The 20941-nt window shown below is 39.8% G+C and overlaps 1 long non-coding RNA gene across 2 annotated transcripts; it reads right to left on the reverse strand.

Annotated features, from left to right (window-relative positions):
* Positions 1-218: 218 nt before the first annotated feature.
* LOC125695923 (uncharacterized) lies at positions 219-12087 on the reverse strand. 2 transcript variants are annotated; one of them, XR_007378103.1, is made up of 3 exons: positions 11977-12087; positions 11677-11854; positions 219-2850 (listed from the first exon to the last, which is right to left on the reverse strand). It is a non-coding gene; the product is annotated as an uncharacterized LOC125695923 (long non-coding RNA). The 2 variants fall into 2 exon arrangements; XR_007378104.1 differs by having other exon boundaries at positions 11677-11815; positions 11977-12039.
* Positions 12088-20941: the final 8854 nt, after the last annotated feature.

Raw genomic sequence — 20941 nt, forward strand, 5'->3', positions numbered from 1 at the left:
TTCATAGATAAACATAGATCTTCGAACAGAAAGTGATCTAAGACTAGCCAGCATTTTGGAGTATGTGGCTTTTCGTGTAGGCACCTCATGAACTGGCTGCCTTTCAAAAGGAGCAGCTCAGCTTGAAGCACTGTGGCAGACTTAGGCTCGTTCTTCTAGATTTTACTAAGGGAGATAGCCATTGATAAAGAAAACCCTTAGAAACAATGCATGAAAAAAGCAAACCAATTACCCGTTGCAGCTTGGATATATCAAGTTAGTCGGCTATGTGTTCTGCCATACAGTGTATTGAGCATTGCAGCCCGACACAGAAAGGGTTGAGCACAGTGATTAAAATAGCACTACATAGGCAGCTCTAGCAGCTCTATGGATGAACAACTGTAGTGAACAGAGTCAGCTCCAGGCTTTTGGGGACCTTGGAAGCATTTTCCCAAGCATCCAAAATGTCTCAAGAAAAGCCCATCCCCAGAGATGAGCAATATTCCTGAGTGTGTGGTTACACAAACTTTCTCTCTGGCTGAAGAGCTTTCCCAGAGGTCAGTGGTCTCTCAATAGCACTGTTTTAGCTATTTGTGAGGTTGCGTCCAAACCCTTGTCAGTGCAATGACTTGTTCTTTCTGATTTTATTTGTTAACAGTGCTTTTGGAAGAATTCAATCTAGAACAACTCACAATTAGGCACATAGCAAAGCAGCACTAACAGTTGCTCTTTTGCAGCTGATGGAGTGATGAACAGAGAGACAAAGGAGGAAATGAACAAGGAGGTTGAGGCAAGGGCTGGAGCCCCTTGAGCTGCCTTTGCTGCTGGAGAAAAATACTCATCTCTCACATTCCTAAACCTCGAAGCTATTGTGATTGCTCACCTCTTACTTTGGCTCGGCTGCAAAAACACATTTCCCTACAAATAATGTTAGCAATATGGCTTCCAGCTAGTGTTTGGGTCAGATAGGAAGCCCTGCATGGCAAACAAGAGCAATCAATGCAGATTAATGATGCCTGCTTTTATTCACGTCTAGGTATTTCAGAGATGCAGCTGATAGCCAATCTCTCTTGCTTGTATTTATGCAAGCCACATTTATATGGTTAGCTTTTGGTTGATTGATTTTGTACTTTTGCTTGTTTGGGTTTTGTTAGGTTTATTTCATTTCATGACAATATGGCTGATTTATTTCTGACAACAGTAGCAGTTTAATGCAAAACATTATTGAAAGCTTCATATAACTTATGTTTTTAATTTCTGCAAATACCACCTAGATGCTATAGGGAAAGACACTATATAAATCTTAAAGTTAAATAAATATTTACTGTACAAGTGACTTGTGTTAATGAATACTGCAGAGGGAGCAGAGCATGCAGATTCACCAGGAAACAACAGCGCCATATGCAACACCATCCTTGAGTGAGAACAAATTTGTCATAGGGTCAGAATCGCTGTTGCACGGCTTGTTCAGCTCAGACTGCTAGGTGATGGCAGCACAGCTTTCATTAGAGGGTGGTCAGCATGGCTTGATGAGTAAATTCATCTCAGCAAAAAACAATGCAAAGAGAACATGTAAGAAAAAATAACAGTTGAAAAAAAAACAAGAATGAAGGTACAGTTCTTTCCGTATGAATTGTGCTGCTCTTCTGTTCGTCTGCATTTCTGCAGAGTAGTATCTTAAAACCTCCCAGAAGTTAAGAGAGAAAACAGATTTGAGCTACATACCCCTTCTCTATCCTTTATCGTAGGAACAATACAAAGATATCCAAACTGGTGACTGGTGTCTCCGTAGGACTTTTTTTCATTGGTCTTGTTCTAGAAGTTAAAGTCTATGTGGCCAATGCCATGAAAACCATTGTCCCACGCTCCTTTTGTATCCTCCCCGTGCCTTTTGTTGTGTGGTTTTAGCTTCTCTTTCCCACCAACTGTAAAACACCTGAGTTTATGCAAATTATCATTATTTTGAATTTTATTGCTCCATTTCCCCTCAATTTATCTGGATTTCTTCACTTCCTTGGTACATTCTCCCCTCTCATTCAGAGATGAATAAAATGTGATCCCCATGGTCCTTTGCTGGTTGGTCCCTTTCATGTGCTTTGAACTTTAAGCAATGATCAACAAATACTAGGGGATTTTTGTTATCCATGCCATTCTCTTTCATGTGCCTTTTTTTTTTTTTTTTTGCCACACTTGAAGATGAAGCCTTTCATATCTATGAAGTTTAAAATTAGTCTCTAAAGTTCAAGGTATCTTACAGCCAGTAAAATTGTAGATTTTGTGATTTGGTCTGGTAAGGCTCCAAAGTGAAGTTCCTTTGTTTTTACCAATATAGAAAAGATCCCAAATGAAAGACCACTCGATAAAAATAGAGGATTTTCATCTCTGAGAGCATTTCACAGAGCTTTTGTTTCAAAATCTCACATTTCTAGTGTTGATTTAATGGAACAAGGAATTATAAAGCATTTGTGAAGCCAGAGGAAGACTAATCAATAGCATTCTGCATGCCCCATAATGAGACATAGCTCGAAGTATTCCTTGCCATTGTCTCAGATTGGAAGCTGGTGTCAGATAGGTGGTGAAAGATCTCTTGGATAAAACTCATATGGTATCTGCATCTTTGATGTAGAACTTTTATGACTCCTCCAGTGCTCTGTAACAAGCTCGACTTGCACTCGAAGGCACTTGGACCGCTTGCTGATATCTTGAGTAGGAGTTCAAGCCCCATTGAAGGATCTCACTTAACATCAGCGTGAGCTGTAACACACTTCCCTTTTCCTGTTGACCTCCTCTTGAAGGTTAAAGTTGAGTAGCTGAACTTTAGCTGCTGCCTAGATATGTGTTGAGTGTTTGATACACACTGTCATCGTAAGCCTGCAAGTAACAGTGGAGCATGTTGCCTTTGAGTATTTTTACACGTTTTCTGATAAGTTATTGAAGATGCAAATATTTGAGCTCCTTTCCCAGATACCAGATGTGAAGGTAACTAATACTTGAAGTAAAGGTAGAAAAACATTTCCTGCAAAAAATTCTGAAGACTGAAAGAAACACACGCACACTTGGCATTTTTAAAAAAGCAAGGGTCAGAATTGTGAGCTTATAATTTAAAACTATATTGGCGCAGATTTAAATCACTCTCTTGCATTATTCTGCTGACAATGAGCAGATGAAAGGCATTTACTTCATCATCAGAAGTGTCAACCCTGAGAATGTCACCACTGCAGTTTGAAACTCAGTTTACCACTGACAAGTTGGGCTGGTCAATTAATAGCAGTACCACCTTGAAAGCACAACCAGTGCAGACTACGCAGTGCTGTTGCGCAAAAAGGTATAAACAAGTAGTGACTTTCAGGCTTGAATCATTTTTTGCTATGTTGGCGAATTCTACAGAGGGACTGAAACACAGAGCACCACAAATAATACTAGTTACAAAATTCATGTCAGGTGAGAGATCCTTACAAAACGTAGTGAGAAGAAATATTTTGATGGTGATAGAGGAATAGAAGAGATAAGAAGATGCTATTTTGCTACAGCTATCTTCCATTAATATCCCAGCACTTAACTGTGACTGACTAGTTCATGTGTGCTGTATCCCAGGTCATCAGTCTCTCAGGTAAATCATAAGTAAAGCAATAAATCCTTGAATTGGAGCTGGTAAAATTTTAAGACTTGCCTAAATAATAAATATTTTCAAAGGTCCTGGGAAAGTCAGACCAATTTCCTGAAAATCAGTAAGAACTCAATGCCTGGTCCCCTGTGAAACTCCCAGAAGACAAAAGCAGCACGATCACATGTTAAATTAGCCACCTTAATGCCTGACCTCTTAGCATTTATTACCTACAGCTATGCAATAAACCCCTACAGCTACCCTACCCTCAGTCTAGATGTTATGCCTACAACTTGGGGAAGTTATGAATTAATATTGTCTTCTTCCAGACCAGCCAAACTAGTGTTGGAAACAGATTGCTGCTGCTTCTCCAATCTCTTGCAGAAGGCAGCAGAAAGGAATTGAGCAAGTCAGAAGAGCAGAGAATATGGAAAAACCATCAGCAGTGCTTGGAAAAAAGGAAAGGAAATGCAGGAAATCTCATTGTATTCTTAGCATAGGTAACAAAAGTGAGGAGAAGCAAACTGGAGAAAGAACAACAAATATATTCAGGGTTTTTGAGTCAGAGAAAGCAGCCGTTTTCTCAGGTATGTCCAATTCATGACTGAAACTGTCTGCAGACAGACGGGATATTATGGAGAGGACTTGAACATCTGAGCATTACAGAGATTCAGAGTTGCCCGATGAAATTTAAGCCCATGGTGATATAAGACTATCCTGCCACTTAGCAGCCCCCTGCACAGAATTGATGTTAAGGGTATTTTATCTAGGCACGGAGCAACTGTCATTAGGTATGGATCTCCTATTCTCCTCCACTGTACAGATCATAGCACACTTGAACTGCTAAATTTGATTTGATCTGTTGCTCCTCATATATGAAGGAAAAACAATATTCTCTGCTAAGAAGAGAGAATTTGCTAGGTAGTATTTAAATCAGAAGGGAAGATGGGTTTCCCTCAATCTTATTGCCCCACCTGATATTCTGTGAAAAATCCATACTACAAAATATATGGTATATGTAGCGTGTTGCTGAGCATTTTCACCTGTTCTTGTGACAGATCCATTCTCATTTCAACTGTTTGTTTGTTGTTGTTTTTGTTTTGTTTTCCCACTGGCCTAAGTTAACTGGCTTCATCAGAATTACCCTACAATGACTTTGTACAAGGGCAGAAAATTTAGCTCAATGACCTCAGCTCTGGGTGAAATTATTCAGCTCCTTGAATGCTGAGCCTGCTGTAAGGAAGAAATGGAGTATCAAGGGAGACTTTTTTCCTGCTGAGACCACTTTTCTGCCCCTGCTTTGGATGCAGTGAATTTATTCATTGTAATGAAATTTTAAACATGAAACCTAATGAGTTCCCCTTTTGCTGCTGTTTAGATAACATTTAGCTACAATGGTACCAGAAATGGGGTTACACTACTGTATTTCCTTTATTTGCTAGAATACCCTTGAATCTAGTTTGACTTGTGCAATTGTTTTTCTTACTGTGGCTGGCATGGTGGAGAAGACAGTCCTAATGCCTTTAAAGCCCATTAAAGGACAACCATTAATTTCAGTGCTGATAGTTTCTTCTTTTCATTCCAATTGCTAGCAAGACATTTGATAGAAACTGTCCATGTAGTTCTTTTTCTTTATCCCTTTAAGTACACACATTCTCTCATCACTTAACATAATTCACAGTAGAAAAAGATCATATAAACAGAAATAGATATTTTTTGAGCTTCGACAAATAAGATTAGGTAAGCAGAAATGTAAATATTAGTTCAGTCTTTCTTTCTAATCTTTTTAGAAGTTATGACTTCACCATTACATAGCTTAAACAGTAGAAAACCTAGGAGATGCGCTATGAATTCGTTAGCTTTAAATAGCAAAGGTGGGACAGGGGTTTCTCTGAGTTTCAGGTGGATGATGAATGAAGCTCTTAATATATTTCAAGTTAATTCTAAAATATCTCCTAGCATTTTAAATAAGAAATCACATTTCACTTGCACTTTTGATCATTAAGGGCATTTAATGTAGACTTTTGTTCTTACCTGTAAAAATGGTTTTCCAAATTACACACTGAAGATTTCAACATATCTGCAAAAATATGTCCACTTTTATGCCAAAAAACAGGCATAAATCTTTAAATTCTGAGCACACTTGTTTATAACATGTCCACTTGCATCCATTTTGCTTCAAGTTTATCAATACAACCTGGCTAAGTCACTCATTTATTACATTATGTGATCAAAACCACAGTAGAATCAGTCTGCAAAGTCATTCATCTGTGATTCCCACTGTTACAAAGTTTTTACATGAGTGCTGCTATTCTTCTACTGTCCACTTTTGCTGTGATGTATTTATGAACCAAAATAATGTTATGCTATATAATATATATTTACATTATGTATTTATATTAGCATAACATTATTTTTGTTTATAAATATTATATTATATATATGCTAGATAACATAGAAGAACAGGGCTTCAGTCCATCGCAAACCTTACATACATCATAGCACTCCAAATAACAATTCTAGGTTTGTTTATTTTCTGACAAATGAGCCTGTACAGCTACTTGCACCAGAATTCTGTAAGGTCTTTGTGAAGTCTGAACAGCTATAACATATCTTTCCAAATAGGCCATATGTCTTTCTTAATATTAAGACTGAGTCCAAAGATATTTAGCGTTAATTAAATTGCTATGTTTCATTGACCTCCATTCAACCTCTCCAATTTTTCCAGCAAAGGAGAAGACACTTAACTTTACTGAAAACAATACTGTGTTTTTGCAACATATTATAGGCGTTCTAGAAGTATTCCAGAAAACTCCAGATGCTAGTGGGCAAGAAAATAAAATCTACTCTTCTAATCTAACCTGTTTCAAAGACCTGTAGTTTAAGAGATGCAACACTTCTTGACTAGGGTTAGTCCAGAGGATTATAAAATTTTGGACTTTCATTGAGCTACATATATTTGTAGTCATAGCAAAGATGGCTTTGTCCATTCATTGCAACGTTTTTAGCACAGACTGCAAAACAGGTTCTTGAAGTGCCCTCAACAAAAATATTCATAATTCGAAAGAAAATCCTTCCAAAACTTCATAAAAAGATTCAACCTCAAACTGTAATAGCTTGAGGAAGAAGAAAAGTAGAATGAAGTGAATATACTTCTCAGTGCAGTCGAAAGAACACCTCCAACTTCTGCACACGCTTCTTGGTAGCTCCAAGCAGACATTGTGATAGCATCTGTACTTGTCAATTAATTGTTCTTGATTCAACAGGTATGAAAGAAGATCACAACAGGGATCTTCTGACAATTTATCAATCATACTTACAGTTGTCAAGCACCAGAAATACAGCCAGTGCTGCTTGCTTTTCATGTTTGTCTACACATCAGCTCTAAAAACCCAACCATGGAAAACATACTTCTGATTGGATTTCACTGTTGTCCAGAGAGGTGCAGTATTACTGAGTTCTACTGTTGAGGTTCAATGGAGGGATGGAAGACATTTCCTTGCTTGCTGTCCACTCTCAGCCTTTGTTAAATTTCTTATATTTTATTTATATCAATCCATATAAGCACAATTCCAAACCATAACAAGCCTGTATATCATCTGAAATTATTTCAAATTGAAAAGCTTTAATCTTCATAACATTTGTTTATAACTATTATATAAATTGTGCTTATTTGAGTATTTGATTTTGCTTAGCATCCATCTAGTTATTTTTCAGGGCTTCTTGCTTCAATTAATAGCTTTTTTTGTTATTATTATTGATTAAGGTTGTTTTGAATTCAGAGGAGGACAGATTGTACTGTTATGCCCTAAAGGGAAGCTTTAAAGTAGTGGGATTATATTATGCAAATCATTTAAAAATATTTTTAAACAGGCATTACTTCAGCATTTAGATATCGGCTAAAGCAGCTTTAATATGCAAGACAGGATGTTAGGTGCTTAGCTGATCCAAATGCCAGTCTATAGATTTGAAAGACTAAAGATCACATCACTGGGAGGTTGACAGAAGTGACACTTTGCAAAGTGCCAATGATTTATGCCAATGTCTTGCTTGATGATACTGTTATAGACAGCACTGTCATTACAAAGTCCCTAACGACTTCAGTCCACATTTATGGTGCACAAATTATAGGTGAGCCCAAAGATCGAAACCTTCCTGACTTTTAGATTTCAATGACCAAGTAATTCTCGCTAGGTTCGCTTCTTGTTCATTGCCTGACACTTTCCACCCACTTCTGTTTTAGCATTATAATTAAGTCACATCAACAAGGGTAACTTATATATTCATTATATATTGCTAAGTTGTCTTTAGCAAATATCATGCAAATTACACACACAGAATCTTGTATTTCAGTAATAGTTCCCCCTTTCAACAAGCAGTAATACAGCTCCACAGGATACCAAGGTCTTTGTGCATGTGGTTGGGTACTCTGATTCCCAGCTTGTCCATGCTGAGGAAAAGAGATGCTCAGGACTGGGGAAGATCAGGCCTCCTCCTAAAGAGCATCTCATGCTATTACAAAATGCCTTCAATGATTGCGTGATATAACATTCTAATTTCATACACTGAAAACACTGTTCATGTACATTATTCCCACTTTTGTCAGGCCTGAAATGACTACTCACACTAAAGTAAATTACAGCTTTTTTTTTATTATTGTTCTCTTCAGTGATTCCGCAGTCCTAATAAGACAGAAATCAAGGAATGGGTTGCATGAAGTATATAGAAGCTCCCAGGTAATAGTATCTATAAACGGATAATATCAGAGAATGTTGGTTTGATCAGGAGATAAATTATTTTTCCATGGCCATCTAAAGTATCTAGGAGTTCCTCTCCTCTTGCACTTAGCAAAGCTAACCATAAAGCAGAAGAGGAACACATAAGACTTGCTGATGATTCTCAAAACAGTGGGACATTCAGTCACAGAGGGAGGCTCCAGAGGGAAAGCTGCAGTTAGGTAAGCCATACAATTCAAATTTCCCAATCAGAGATGTGATCTTCCTTAGGGAATTTGTTAGGCAGTACTGAATGAAGTTCAGTTGTTTTAAAATAATGCAGTCCTTTCTGTGGCCATCAAGCAATCTTCTTCAGTGCCTAAGATTTGTCTTAGTGCTGAACAGGAGAAACATACATCCTTCTGCAGAAACCATTCAATCTAAACACACTAGTAAGCATCCAATTGCTTTGGTTTTGTGGTTTTCTTTGTAACCACAGCTCCTCCAGACAGAGCAGAGACTCATATTACATGGTAGGATATAATCATGTCTGAGCTAGGACTTACTTCACTTTCTATTCCAGTTACTGTAATTCCATATTGGCTCTGAGAACATACATAAATATAACACACAAAACTAACCAAGCAAACATACTGATTTCCTTAAAATGATGGATGTCCTAGAAACAATGTACAGTGAATTGTTGTGGTGCAACTGTCAGTATCATGCAAATTGTTCAAATAACATGTCATGCTAAAGTCAGATTAGAGCTAAACCAGTGTCCAAAAACATGTTTTTTCTTAATCGTCCCAAATAAAGGATGTGTCCAGTTTATCGGAACCCACAGCAATATGAACTGTAGAGAGTAATAGGCCTATTTGATCTGCAAAAGAAATAGGTTCTCTGGGAGAGACAGTATAAAACACAAGCATTCTGGTGTCCTTGCATCCACTTCAGGAAAGCCAGACAAAAAGGAGTTGTTCAGGCAGGGAAAGAGGACCACTGACACAAAGGATATTCTGGCAGATCTTGGGAGAACAAACAACTTCATAAATGCTTCGATTCTACAACTATTCATTACACAAAGCTCCAGTTCAGATAGGAGCCCTGTACAACCATGCTATGACAGAATAGTTAATCAAAAAGTATATATAAAATGCTGATTAGCTGTTCTCGTTAGAGTAATTATGTGTTAGTTTAATACCTCTACTCAGATGAATTAATGCTTACAGCATCTATAACATTTGTAATTTTAAAAATTCTGAAAAATACAATCTTACCATTGGAAAGTTCTTATTCTCATATGCTGGAAACTTCATGAAATGAAGTTCTGGGCAGTTAAGTTAATCTTTGCAAGACTAAAAGCTTAAAAGGAGGCTGAAAAGACCATTGAAGGTCAGAATTTACATATTGATCAAGCTGTAAGTTTATACTCTTGCAAACACGTAATTAACTTTGCCGTTATTGAATTTTGATTCACAACCAATTTTATTAGTCATAGTTTCACCAGTAATTCCACTGGAATGAAACATGAGTGACAGCCATCCATAATAATGTGCAAGCATACTCAGATGTTTTGTTTACAAATAAACAAAGGTTTCAGGGGATCTATGTTATTTTGAAGAAAGTGTCTTTCATTAAGAGATAGCTCTTGGCAAGAAAATGAAGCCACCTTCTGAGAATTACTTACGAGAAAATGAACTGAAAAAACAGTGTGAAAGTTATGTTTCAAAGTTCCAAGCCATTGGACTTTCTATCCATCCAATTTAAATTTTGCAATATAATAATTGTGGTTTCAGTGATAGAACAACTAGAGTTTTTCTTTCCTCCTTTATTTGCTGATCACAGAACGTCTAGAATCTAGTAAAAGAAAGGTTTTCTGGAGGTCCTACCTCAAATGTATTGAAAGGATGATTCTCATCCAAACAGAAAGAAGGATGAAGTGGGTGAACACAACATTGCATTTAAGAATTACTCTAGAACAACTGATGAATAACCTGGGATCCATTCTCGTTTGTGAATCAAAAACAGAAATAGTTATTTATATTCCAACTGAAGGAGCAAATGTACCGTCTGCTCCCCATCTGAGACACGGGGAGAATGCATAGAGACCAACTATGTTACTTCAAAGAACTAATCCACACCCAAAACTACACCTGAGCCAGGGACACTGCAGTCACATAAGAGAATGTCTCACATTCTTTAAGTTAATCATAATGGAGGGTAGCAATGATCAGCCATTAACATGACTGTGATGCCTTTTCTACTTATTCTGCCAAGTTAAGAGAATCTGGACACAACAAAGAACTTCAAGAGTCAGCATGTGTACTCTCATGCCTAAAAGCTAAGTTAAATCCTGAAGTCTTGAAATTACAATAATTCCAACAAAACATGTGCTTTCTTGACAAAACAATGAAAAAAATGAGATTACATTAAACATTTCGGGAATGATTATCACCAATCTCAGCAGTCCACTGTGCCTTTAATACACATTAACCTTAGCCATCATCTCCATGTCAATACAGCCATCAGCAATGAAGGCTTCACTGAGAAGGAAATTCCTGACCTTACTTGTTATAGCAGGACCCAGAAGCAAAGTATCATACAACACTCCAGGAAAAAAATGACAAGACCACTGATAGTATAAGCAGAGCAATGTTATGTCTAGTGGCAAAACGTAGCTGACTGAAATGTGTTTTATTTCTGTTGGAGACAGGTAAGTTTACACTGCAAGAGATTTTGTCACTAAATAAATGTCTACTAAAACAAGAATAAAAATAGAAAAGTGTTATGACTTATCTGAAGGCAGGGCTAATCAAAAATGGCAAGCATATTGCTCAGCATCCATCTGGCTACAGGCTTTGCAGGTGAAGAAAGACTGTATTTTTAGCCAGGCTTCAATTACAAAGTGAGTCATGGGCTTGGAGCTTTGGTGGTGATGGTAGACCTGTTGCTATTTTAACACCTAGTTTGAGCAAATTACTGTGTCTAAAGTTATCTATAGATTTCTCTTTTTCTCTTACTACAGAGAGAATGTATCGTGTCACATCATCTAACATTTTCATCAGCCATCACATCTGAAATCACTGCATGTGATCTCAGCCTCAAACAGAATCTTTTAGCATAATTCCTCTGTACTTAAGTACATGAAGCAAGCCAGCGAAATGAGAAGGTAAGTTAGAGATGGCCCACTGGATTTACTCAGTTGTGCACTAAATGAAAGCTGCCTGCAACTGAAGGACTCTCTTCTGGCCAGTGTGCCAGCATGGACCAGGAGAGTCCAGCCACACAAAGAATGTGACGTAAGGATCAATAGAGGGGCTCAGAGGCATGTACTTATTACTATTCAAGAAGTAGAGATGCTATAGAAATGCCTACCTTGCCTTTGCAGAGTTTTCTCTTAATTGCCAGAAGTGATTACCATTAGGAAGCTGAGAACAGCCAAAGACACTTGCTTTCCCCACGTCTGAGCACCATCTCATTGTCTTCTAAAAGTTATTCCATGTGCTTCCAGCTACTGTTCAGAACAAACACTTGATGAAAACTACATTGCTGCCTGTACAGTTAACAAACATACAGTCAGAAGAGCGGTGCAGTTAGAATGGTACCTTACAGGTACCATACTTAAAAAGATTATCATGGTAGAAGGAGACAATCAAAAACAAATGAAAGGCTCACCCATATCCAAGCTTACAGTAGAAAACTCCACAGAGAAGGGATGTCCAGAAAGAGACCCTCCTCCCATGGCAGTCAGCCCTTAAATGGGGGTCTAGGAGAGGTGCAGCCAGGCTCTACCCCTTCTGGTCACACAGCTGAATCGCCTTCACCTGTGCTCCATGGCTGACTCAATGCTTGCCTCAGGTGGTCAATCAGTGGGTCAGGCCATGACTCAACAGTTCCCATACACTGCCACTGTATGTATGCACTCTCCCTAAGTGACCTACCAGCCTGGAGCCATATCAAGCAGTTCTCTTAATTACGTGCTAGCTGTAAACATTTTATTAGTTATAACTGCATTTAAAGTTATTTAGCAGCTATCATACACTTTGTAATTCACCCTTTAACTTTAGTGTACCAGGAAATTCAAGTTCAGAACATGGTGCAAGATGCCCTTTTTTGTGCAAGCTAAATCCATTTTATACTCCTCAGAATTCGGCCCACTGACTATAAAAGAGTCCATGCTGTCAAAAAGAGAAAGTTAAGTTTAGAAAAGGAGGAAGGGGAATTCCAGCAGTGCCCTGTATACGGGCAGCTGGGGAAGTGTCTGCATGGTGATACCATCGACATGCCTCCCTGTCAGGAGTTCCCAGCCAGTATGGAGGCCAAACTGGAGAGGTGGGAGCATGCTGCAGGGGAAGAGTTGGGTCCAACCTACCAAGATCTGTAGAACCTCTCCAGAGAGGTAGAGGAGGCAGCAGATGCAGCCAATAGCAGGCTGGGGATCAGATCTAGTCCAGTAAAAAGTCTGGTTTATCTCAAGTGAGACTTAGACTGTTGCATCTCCCTGCTTTGTGTCACACCTCGTGATCACCTCAGTGATTCACACTGCACCAGTGGCTCAATGAGAAATTTGACATTCCTGGAAAATTTCTGATGTTACAGCATACTTCCTGAAGGCACAGATCAGCTCCTGCTGTTGAACCTTTGGCTGTTAAAAGAAGCCTCTGTGTCCTTGAGGATGCTGAAAGAGAACCTTCATAGAGTTTTCCTCCACCTTCACTTGCCAGTGGAAAAACTAATAAGGAACTTACCCTATGCTTATGCCTCCATTATGAAAGCCAGATCCATGGGGTTGTACTGTGTATTTTAAGCTCCTTTTCCTCTTTTTTGTAGAATAATAATACATGACAGAAGCTAAAAGGGGTAGTTTTCTTTCAAAGTTCTACAAAGTTAAGAGAGCTGGGATTTTTATCACCTCATTTTTACAAGACTCAGGATTCAATTCTGTGTTTGGTAACAGCCGGTGACTTCAGAGGGGTCAGCAGGCATATCAGAGGGCTAAATCTGGTTCTTAATCATTAAAATATTATGTAAGGGAACATGAATAGAAACAAAGGCAAGAGAGTCCCCACTTCCATATCAATGTTCCAGATACTTTGCATTCATACAGAGCAGAGTTCATGAACTCTCTCTAACCATGTTAACAATCCTCTGGGTTTCTAAAGGAGCAGCAGGGGATGGAATGAGAAGTCTCCCCATATACATCAATAACATCAGTCTTGACACACTGATGAGATTTCCAGGGGGTTCTTTGCGAACTGTGCCTGCTAAAACCTCCACACTGCTCAGCAGTGGTAGCTCAGTATGCCTTGCAGGGAGGAAAAAGTCTGAAGTCTGCAGTTCAAAACAAGATGTGCATCAGTAGCATGTGATTTCTTGTACAAAAACAAGTTAGAGCATAGACATTTAAATGCATTTTTCTTAGTGACTGATATCAGTTGGGATGTCTTAAATTGATATTTTTACAGAAGTTGAGCACAGCCATACTTTACGTCCCACAGACTGTATTTTACAAGATGTATGTAAATAAAGCTATGCATGACTTCCTTTGAAAATCAGGGAAGTACAGTAGCCTCTGCTATGTAGGTAAGAGCCGTGTGACTGATGATGGCTTGCATGCTATGAGGAAGTGAGAACTCAGTGACAGGTCTCTGCCAGACCAAGGATTGATCCACATAGTCCTGCCCAGCCTTGCTAGCTGGAGTCCAGCACCAAATGTTTGGGGAACAGTATCATATAAGGACAAGCATATTTTTATTCAGTACAATATCCAGCAATCCATACTATAAGGACATCCTAAGCAGAAGGCTATACACACATCATTTTTAATGGAATTATTCTTCATGGCTTTTTCTTCATGATTTTTTTTCCTAATTGTTTTTTGAATCCATTTATACTTTCTGAGTTGCTAGATTTTATTCAGGATCAGCTTGTCAGCTGCAGTCTGTGGCTCATTGACATGCCAGTTTCTATGATATAAGAATCCATCCCCTCAGAGAACTCAACCTTAATATAACAACTTCTTCAGCTTCATCAGCTTTTGCACTGACACATCTTTACATGTAAGCTTTTTTTTCTTTTTTTTTTTTTTGGTAATTGAAAAACAACTGCATGCAGAAATCCAGCATTTTGATAGAGTTTTCCCAGAGGGATTCAGTAAACTTTTGGGAAAATAAGTCATCATCCTGGAAGTAACTTTGAAGCTTTCTGATTCTTAAAAAAATTCAACCAAACAGAAGATTTTATGTATCTGTACAATATAAATCAAACTGAAGTGGCAAAAAAAAAAAAAACCACAAGTGACACATGTAGTTCTGTGTTGGAGTCCATAATAAAAGAAATGCACAAGCTAGAGGAAGTTCAGCAGGGGTCTGCTGAGATGGCCAGGGAGCTTGCTCTGGCAGGGAGATTGCACTTGATGATCTCTGGAGGTCCCTTCCAACCCCTACAGTTCTGTGATTCTGTGATTTTCCCAGCAAGGAGATTCAGCATGGGGAAGAGGCAGCTCTGGGAGGACATAAGTGCAGCCTGGCAGAACCTATGGGATACTTTATGGAGAAGATGAAGGCAGGGTCTTCACAGAGATGCATGGCAGAGGACACACAGTGATGGATGCATGTCCTGCCTCCCTCACACACATCACAAGGATCAATGGACTAAACTGCAAGGGAAAATTCCCTTTAAGATATCTTCCTTGTCTTCAGAAGTGCCCAAAAGGGTGGAAGCACTGATCGCATCCCCACATCAAAGGCCTCCTGGCACTGGACCTGTACATGCAGGGAAGACATGGGCTGCCCACCAGCACCTTCCCCACCTCCACTCCTCCCCTGAAGGGCTGGCTTGCATGCATCAAAGCAAAACTGCAAGAGGCCTCTCTGGAGAGGACAAACAGAGGCAACTAGGGCTTAGAATTTGTCCAAAGCACTGTGGTTTGATGGTATAGACATAGACTGGCCTTCTGATCAGATTCCAGCAAGTAGCTCAGAGTTAGACTGGAAACTGAGGACTCAGGGAAGTTCTAGTTAGCCCTACAAGTTCACCTGCTTGAAAGTCTTTGGAAGATCATGGCTTAAATAGCAGCCTCTTCTACCCCTTGCATTTCAGCCATCCTCCTCTCTCCAAGCATGCTTGGGATGGGGAGGAATGCATCTCTGCTGTCTCCTCAGTTTTCAGCACAAACTCCTGGGCTGCTCACTGGAACCCAATCAAATGCTGTGATTTCCAGTTTGCTTCACTTTAATGCCTATTTAAACAGGCTCAAAACTTAAGAAGTGAAGCAAGTCCTTGGGTCTAAGCAGCTACAGTGAATTGATTGTATCTAAGGGAAATATCATAACAAAACAGATGTTGTATGGTAATTGTGCTGAGTATCCTAACAAATAGGTTTCATCTGGCACAATTCAGAAAGCCTTTGGGGAAATTTGTTTGTAAGTAAGAGAAAAAATACTCTCCTTAAGCTAAGGCAGTTTCTTGTGAAGATAAGCAGGATTGTTTGGAAGGAGGTGCCCTTCTCTGGCATTTTTTTGGGAAGGAATTACCTGCAGTACCTACCCCATCATCTGTACATGCAGCGGGGGAGCTCAGTGATGTGGTGTATGAAAGAGATGATTAAGGGAAATATTATGGTGGAAGCAGTTTAGTAAGTAGAAACAGAATAAAACATTTGCAAGGAAAAATACAAAAAAAGCAAAATAGATTTGCCATCTCAGAGGCAAAGATAACTGATGTAGGTAGATGCGTTCATGTTTATATGCTTTCTGAAAGTTCAAAAAATAAAATGAACTCAGAAGCACGTCAGCATAAATCCTGAGTGGATCAGACAAGTGTTTTTGATTGTTCAATCGCCCTTCCACTGAACAGAGTGCTGACAGTTCTTGTAACAGGTGGCACTTGCTCTATTATGTGCTACTAAAGAGTGGAATGGTAGGGGCTGTCATCCTATTCCCAAGTATCATGCCTTAAATTTGAAAGAGCTTTCAGCATATGACTCAACTCAAACTGGCAATATGATCTTACATCTCATTTCATAAACCTGTCTACAAGAGCGTTTTGGAGTAAGTTTGAATAGGTAAATTTTTATAGCTAATTAGCCAGTCTGTATGCCCAAGGTAAAATTCTAGCTCCATTGAAATCATCTATGAAATTCATCCTAACTGTAATAAAGCCAGGTTTTACTGAATTTTTATCAAGCCAGACATTTTTACATGTCAGAAATAACGTACTGTGGAAATATTAGTGCCTTTGCTCAGCTGAAAGTGTGAACCACTCTCACAAAAGGTTTGGCTATTTTTCCAGTTTAGGTGGTTTCTGGACATGATTTGCTGCTTCCAACACATCGCACAGCAGTGTTGAAACTGGCAGAGAACAGGATCCTTCTTTCTCTCCTGAAAGCTTCATATGCCAGTCCTGCTGGTGAGCCTAGGGTAACAGCTGTGATCCCAAAAAGCACATCATTGGTGGGAGATTCAATCAGCAATGCTCAAGTACTTGGACACTGAGGCAGATTGCTGAAGAACAGCTAAACTGGTGTTGGATTTGTTCCTAGGTATGGGTTAGGATTTGCTCTCCCAGGGTAACAAACCCTTACCCTGCCATGCGAGAAATGCTGCCGTCACCAACAGTCTGTGGGTAAAATACCATCTGAATTAGAGTCATTAAACCCAGATGTATCTTTTTAGGGTCAAGGAGGTAAGGAATTGCATTTCACATTTACGGGTGAGTGAAAGGGTAAATTATAGCTATTTATCTAATTCCTTACCTTATAAAGATGAATTGGACAAGGCTTTCCCAGAAACCAGAAACATTTTGGACATGTTTTTGTATGGGAACACTTTCCCAGTTCTCATTCAAAAATGCTACCACAAGGTCATTTCTCATCACGTAAACTTTCTGAACTACTTCAGACTGTGTAATAGACCCAGTATATCCAACACCCCTCCCTATAACAAGTATAGAGCAATTCCCTGTAGATCCATCAGAGATGGATGTGCTCTCAACACCCAAGCAATGGCCTTGTGAATTGGCAGAGAAACAGTTAAGGATCACATGAATTTACTCTGTTGTCCCACCTCTAAGTGAAACTGGGTGTTCCCCATTCATTCTAGCCCTGGGGACAAACAGTGAGACACTAAGCCAGCCCTCCCTGACCGTATTTGCCTAAAACGTTTGTATTTTTCCCAACTCAGTCAATTTACATAAAAACAGGACCTGCCCCAGAAAACAAAGGTTGCGTTTTATTTTCTCAGGAAGAGAGCATGAGAAGATACTTGCTGCAGAAGGTGATGTGCAGTAATGAATATGAATCATCACTTAGCCTCAGGAAGAAAGTATGCAGTCAAAGGTTCTGCATTTAAAAGAAGCAAAAGAGCTACAGGAATCAAAGCCACTATTTGTTATCAGAGGATGCCTGCCAGAACCAGAAATAGTTCTGTTGCCTGATGCTTTCTTTCCTCAGGCTCACAAACCCCAGAGGTATCTTTGGGAGTGGGTGGAGCTGCAGTGTTTTAATAAAGTATTTCAGAATTTTATGAATGTGGAGAGTTGCAAATGTCTGCAGTTCTGGTCATGTGAGCATCTGCATTCAGTTGTCCAGGATTTTAATGAGGTGCTGTAGAAAATCAGCTTTGTAATTCATGTGGCCGTTCTTCTGGCCTAAAACAAGGTTAAGGATGGTTAATACTAAGTTCACATTGAGATTTTAGTTTCTGGTTTCATGGAAAGAAAAAATAAGCAGAAAAAAATATCCCATGCATTGGAGAGGATCAGAAGGACACCTGGAAATGAAAGAAACAGTTTACAAGTGTGGAACTCACGGGGTGCATAGGAAGGTTAGCCAGGAGAGACGGGGAATGGGATGTTGGAATTTCAAACCCAGAGATTTTGCTGCTGGTCTTGGGCTCATGGAAACAACTGACTGCCCCATTTCGTCCCCAGTAAGGAACAGATGAAAGCTGAAGTGAGTTTTTAAAATCTTTTTCCTTTGAAGATCAAAGTGAGCCAATCATACCTCTCTGACAGAACAAATGCCCGCTGTTTTGGGGCTCCCTTATTAGGGCATGTAGTTCGTTTTTGGTCTCAGTCCACCCCTGGCTGGGGCTCAGTGTCTGCAGGAGGGATGCCTGTGCACCGGCACCTTGCTCAGAGAAGTGTTGTGTTGACTCAGGAGCAGAGCACTGACATTTAGGGACCCCATGCAGCCCAAAGACAGCAGCTCCCTTCCAGAAAGCAAACTGAAATACTTTGAGGGCCACTGCTCAGATTTCTGACCATAAACATAAGGCTGCTCGCGGAGCACGAACTGGCAGGTTCTCCAGTGTCTTGGGCTTATATTTAGTTCTCCTTCACCAGAAAAGAGCAATTCTGTATGTGAATCCTACTTTGTACATTAGTTCATTCTGCAACTACAGTCAAGTTACACAGCTTTTCCCCCTCAGTTTTCTTCCTTCCCAAATCCCATCCCTATTTTTTGCAAATGGTATAATGCTCCTTTCCTACTCACAGAGGAGTTCAGAAGACCCTGCGAAATCAGTCAGCACACACAGTCTCATCCTCTGTGCATAGCCCTTTCTCTGACCCATTAGCTGTTCTCAATGTCTAGGGGCACAGGGAGGTCCTAGACCCAGCTCTGACACTGTTTGCTGAAGAACCATCATTTCTCTTGGCTTATCCTTCTCCCAGCAGCAGTCTGTACAATTCAATCTCAATGTGTGATGCTCCCACAGACATGCCAGGGACAATCAGAAGCCTCTATTCAGACCCTCATGATCAGGCAGGGATATTTTTTTAGTACACCTTAGAAAGTGCCTTTCTAGACCTTCCCCATACCATTGGGAACTGGGTTGTCATGAGCTGGGAGAGGAGCTAAGTGCATGCAGCCAGGACAGCCATACAGTCTCTTCCCACTAAATGCAAAGGCCAGCCTGACTGTGGAGACATTTGAATAACATTTTTACTCTGTGCCAGATTGCAAGCTGCATGTCATGCTGTCAAAGCTAGCAATCAGCCTGATTGTTACAGACTTGACAAACGTGCTTATTTTTAGAACTGCTAGATATTACACATTGCGCTAGATCTCTCTTTCATGTTAAAGACTTTAATCTTCTGCTAGAGTTTCTTATTGGACATCTGCCCAGAATATAAAGACTGATCTTTCTTTTTTCCCTCAGTCTTTGATAGAGTGTCAGAGCCTCACTGAAAGGTGTAGATGGCAGTCAAAGGATCTCAGCTGAAGTCATGCCTTTCCCACCTCTCATCCAAATTATATGTAGGGGTTATTGGCAGTATGTTGAAATAACTTTACCTTGGGATAATAGCCTTTTGCTTATCTCCCATCTATCTGTCACACTGTCTAACTTCTGTATTAACAGAGTCTACCTTTGGGCAGCTCACACAGTAAAGTAGCTGTCATTCTGTCCTCACTCCTGGGTATTTAATGTAAACTGAACTAAAGTATGTTGAAGATGTACCAGCAAAGACAGTCATTTTTCCATCTCTTTCCCCACAAAGTGAGAGTTAGCCAAAAGAGTGGCCCTGCAGCACTCCAGATGTGAAGTAGTACAGTACATATCATTACAGGAGAAGCAGTTTCTGCCTGAGGGGTCTATTAGTAATTTTGACAGCAGAGGCACTCTAATCCTGTGCAGGAGAGAACAAGGCTAAAATAAGCAGGCATCTAGTGAGTTCCCAAAATTAAGCCCCAGTTAAACGTCCCGGTACTACCATTGGACAGAAGATTTCTACAGATTATATTCCTGAGTGTAGAACTCAATATTGCCTGGCTGTGATGGCCCGAATAAAGTGAGAGTTGAAAAGATGGAAAAAGTTCACTTAAATGGCTCATTTCTTTCATCCCAAATGTAATACCGGATGACAAGTGGGCTGCAGTGACAATGTACTCTGAGAAGCTCACAGGAGGTATGTGAGCCCCTCCTTGACCAGCACTCTGCTCCTCTCTGCAGGAGTGCTATCAAAACACAACGCAAGAAGAGGCAGAAAGAAGCTGACGCTACAAAACCTGACTGTGGAGCACCACTGTTAACTGCTTCTGGCCCTCCTACTGGGCTCTCCTCTCCTTTGGGTTGTGCCACAAGGTAGATTTCTCTTTCCTACAAGTTTTTGGTGTTTTTATTTTTTAAATGTATTTAAAAAGATAAATGGTTCATGTAAGAATAACCCTACATACTTATCATTAGCTTCCATATACTATTTTCTCTCCGTAGGTTCCCACATTACTTCTGCTTTCATATTTTTCTAAACTTCATTCACTTGCTTTTCTATTTTTTGCTTCATGCCCTCATTTGATAGGGGCAAGAGTGTAGGCTTCTGATGTCTCTTTATTCATTTTAATTTTAGAAAGGGGATATGTACAAGAAGGCTGTGTAATTTCAGTGAAAATATAGACCCCATCATGTTCAGGGGAGATTAAAAGTCAAAACATCAGGCAAAAGCTATCAAACATGGACTTGTGCGGGCCATGCACTCCTAAGCCTGCATGCATTTAATCATATCCAAAACTCACAGTGACTATATCTGTCCCTCCTGCCATTATTGCCAAGGCTGAGGATCCATTGCAAGAGCCTAGTCTGCTAATCCAGCTGATCCAGCTGGTGACATGAGCTGCTAAGGATATGCTCGGCAGCCAGGC

Source organism: Lagopus muta, chromosome 7, assembly GCF_023343835.1.
Source record: "Lagopus muta isolate bLagMut1 chromosome 7, bLagMut1 primary, whole genome shotgun sequence".
NCBI lineage: Eukaryota > Metazoa > Chordata > Aves > Galliformes > Phasianidae > Lagopus > Lagopus muta.